The following is a 4,395-nucleotide window of genomic DNA, read 5'->3' as shown; positions in this document are numbered from 1 at the left end:
AAAGCAATGAAAAATTGTTCTAGAAATTATTCATTTGATGCAAAGAAAGCAGGAAAAGTAGAGCAGAGGAACAGAAAAGACACGAGGCATAGAGAAAACAAAAGGCAAGAGGGCAAATCTTTCCAATAACACCATTTAGTGGAATGGATTAAACTATCCAAAGAAAAGGCAGAGAATGTATGACTGGAAAAGTAAACAAAACAAAACATGGTTCAACTGCATGCTGTCTACAGAAGTCACACTATAAATTTAAACATACCTGTACATTGAAAGTAAAAGTAGGGAAAATAGTATAGTATAAAAAAAGAACAAGCAAAGAGAGGTGGAGTGGCTATGTGAATATCATACTACCTAAACTTTGAACAAAAATGTTACTCAAGGCAATGAACAATCTGTAATGTTAAAGAGGTCAATACATCGAGAAGATATAACAATCACAAGCATATATTCACATAACTAAAGAGCTCCAAAGTACATGAAGCAAAAAACTGATAGAACTGAAAGGAGAATTGGACAATTTAACAATAATTACTCAATACTCCATTTTCAAAAATGGAAAGAAACACTAAGCAAAAGACCAACAAGCATATAGAAAAGTTGAAGGACACCATTAATAAACTAAACCTAAAGTATATCTATCAAAGAATACACCCCAGAAAACCAGAATACACATTCCTCACAAGTGCACATAAAACATTCTCCACAGTATAACATACGCGAGGTCATAAACCAAGCCTTGAGAAATTTAAAAAGAATGAAACTGCACAAAGTATATTATCTGACCAAAATGGAGTTAAATTAGGAATCAATAACCAAAGGAAATTTGTATAATTCCGAAATATGTGGGTATTAAACAACTCACTTTTTAGTAAACAATGAGTCAAAAAGAAGTCACGAAGAAAATTAGAAAATACATTGAGATAAATGAAAAAGAAAACACAACACACCAAATTTTATGGCATGTAGCTAAAAGAGTGCTTATAGAAAAATTTATAGCTGAAATGCCTATATTAAATAAAGAATACATGTATGTAATTAATAACATAAACTTAATTGGAAAACAAAAGAACAAACTAAACACAAACAATAGAAAAGAGAAAGAACACCTTAAGTGCAAGTGCCCGATGTTCTATTGGAGGGGGACTCTCCTTCTGAGCATCACTCCATCGCTTTAGGCCATGGACTCGTCTTAGTACAGGTAAAGTGAAGTTTTTATTTTATTTAATCTAAGTATTTATTATTTTTTAGGTCTATTTCTCACATAAAGTAATGCTATACAATCCTATCTTTTTACATATTGCCTTAGAAATGTGCATTGTCTTTGGTTTGGGAATGTATTACATTTGTTTATGTTATTCCTTATGGGAAAACTTTGTTTGGTCCTTATTGTTTTGGGTACTTGTCATGCCTCCCAGGAACAATTAATGACAAGTACCAAGGTACCACTGTACTAAGAATAACTGTATGTCAAAAGATTAGCATAGATTAAGTGGACAAATTTGTAGAAAACAGTAAACTATTTAAAGATACTCAGAATAAATAGAAAATCTCAATAGTTCTTTAACAATAAAAAAGTGAATAAATCACTATTTCAGTTTGCTAAATCTGCCAGAATACAATATAGCAGAAATGGATTGGCTTTTACAACGGGGTATATGAGTTTACAAATTTATAGTTTAAGGTCACAAAAATGTCCAAACTAAGGTGTCAACAAGAAGATACATTCACTGAAGAAATGTTCATGGTATCTGGGGTTCCTCTGTCACATGGGAAAGCACATGGTGACATGTGCTGGTCCTTCTTCTCTTGGGTTCCAAAACGGCTTTCTCCAAAATGCCTCTGAACTTCTGTGCCTTTAGCTTCTCTTGACTCTCTGCTTGTTTCTCCCAGGACATTTCTGTCTAAGTATCTCTCTTAGCTTCTCTTGGCTCCTGTGGATCCTCCTTTCTTCCCCCATGGGCAAACTCTGGATTACATATCTTAGCTTCTCTCCAAAATATCTCTCTCATCTTCTCTGAGCTCCCTCTCTCTCCCTGTGAGCTCTCTTAAAGGACTCCAGCAAAGGATTAAGACCTGCCTTGAATGGGCAGGGTTGCATTTCCATGGAAGTGATCTAACCAAAAGGTCCCACTCATAATAAGTTTGTCTCCACAAGAGTGGATTAAAATAAATAGTCTTTATGAGGTACATAACAGATTCATACCAGCAGAGTACATAATTTAAAAACTTCCTCCAAATAAAATTCCATACCCAGATGGCTTCCCTGGTGAATTGCACCAAACACATAAAGAAGAATTAATACCAATTCTTCACAAACTCTTCCAAAATGTTTTAAAGGAGGGAACATTATCCAACTCACTCTATGGGCTAGTTACCCTTATAGTAAAACCAGACACCTTTTCTCAAAAACACCTTGAGAAACTAAATTATGGAACAATAGCTCTTATGAATACAGATCTAAAAATGCTCAACAAAACACTGGCAAACCAAATCCAGGAATGTATAAAGTCTTGTAATCCATGGCCCAATGAAATTCATCCCAGGCATGCAATATTGGTTTAACATGCAAATGAATAAATATATCATATTAACAGAACAAATTTAAAAACATGATCATCTCAATAGGGACAGATAAATATTTGACCAAATTAAACAAACATTCATGGTAAAAACATCCACAATCTAGGAATGGAATGGCATGTCCTCAACTGATAAAGGTCATATATGAAAAACCACATCTAACATCAAACTTAACGTTGAAAAACTGACTGCTTTCCCCCTAATATTAGGAAAAAGACAAGGGTTTTCTCCCATGACTTTTATTCAACATTGTTCTTGATGTTCTAGCCAGGGACATTAGGCAAGAAAATGAAGTAAAAGAATGAAAACAATCCCTATTTGTATATGACATGATCTTGTACATAGAAAATCCCATAGAACACACACACACACACACACACACACACACACACACACACACACTGAGTTCAATAAGGTTTCAGGATACAAGATCACTATACAAAAAGCAATTGTATTTCTGTACAGTAACAATAAAAAAATAAAAAAAATGATATTAAGATGACAATGCTGTTTACAATAGCATGAAGAAGAAGAAATAACTAGTCCTGAATAAATTTAACAGAACTAGTAGAAGAGTTGTAAACTGAAAATTTAAATTAGTGTTGAACAAAATTAAAGAAGATCTAAATAAATGGAAAAACATCATGAATTTCAGACCACAAACAAAATTTTTAAGATGGTGATTCTCCCCAAATTGACATACACATTCAACACACTCATGTCAAAATCCTAGGTGTCTTTTTTGTCCTATTACAAGTTGGTCCTAAAATTCATATGGGTAGGCAAAAGTCCTAGAAGAGTCAAAGCAATCTTGAAAATAAAGAACAAATTTGCAGGACTCACACTTAAAATATCCTCCCTCCCTCATGGATTCAAAAATTCTGAATAATATGAGATGAGTGGGGATACCTTGGGTTTTATTTATGTATAAAGATCTGTAACAGTGGTGTGTTAAGATATGGTGTGAAATAAGCCACTGACTTCTGGCTATTTAATATCAACCTCATCTCTTTATGTATGCAAGATTTTTAGTAATTGGCAAAAGCCATATTAAAAAAAAGAGATAACTGATCATTTGCCTTCCTTGGGGGTGTGCTAAAGTATGAAAAGTAATTTGTTTTTAAAAGTCTGTGGAAGTTTCACTGAAGTGGAGCAGTAGGTACACTGATGCTGAACTGTTTTGAGAAGTTAGATGCCTTCACTCTCCGTGCTGTATAGTACGGAATACTCATAGTCCATTCATTTATTCATCCTTTCATCCATTTATTCAAAAGTATTCATTGAGTATTAGTAGATAAATGGCGGTGGTTTGAAGCTGTGTGTACCCCCAGAGAAACATGGAAACATGTTCTTAAACCTAATCCATTCCAGTGGATTTGAACCCATGGTAAGTAGGACCTATTGATGAGGTTACTTCAGTTAAGGTGTGGCCCACCTCAATCAGGGTGGGTCTTAATGCTATTACTGTAGTCCTCTATAAGCAGAATGAAATTCATACATAGAGAAAGCCACAGGAGAAGCAAGAAGCCAAACATTAGTGGAACCCAGAAGAGAAGGGAAAGACAAGGAGACATCAAAATATGATTTTCCATGTGACAATCTAAAGACCAAGGATAGTCAGCAACCAGCCCCATAATGCCACAGCCTTTGGGAAGAAAGCATTGCCTTGATGATGCCTTGATTTGGACATTTTCCCATTGTTTAAGCCACACAATTTCATGATATTTGGTTGAGCAGCCTAAGGAACTAAAGCATAAACACTCTGTGAACTTACAGGTAAAAGCCACTTTAAATCCTGATCATCCTCTGAAAGTA

This window comes from Choloepus didactylus, chromosome 1 (genome assembly GCF_015220235.1).
Source record: "Choloepus didactylus isolate mChoDid1 chromosome 1, mChoDid1.pri, whole genome shotgun sequence".
Taxonomy (NCBI): domain Eukaryota; kingdom Metazoa; phylum Chordata; class Mammalia; order Pilosa; family Megalonychidae; genus Choloepus; species Choloepus didactylus.
Note: the sequence above shows the minus strand (reverse complement) of the source record.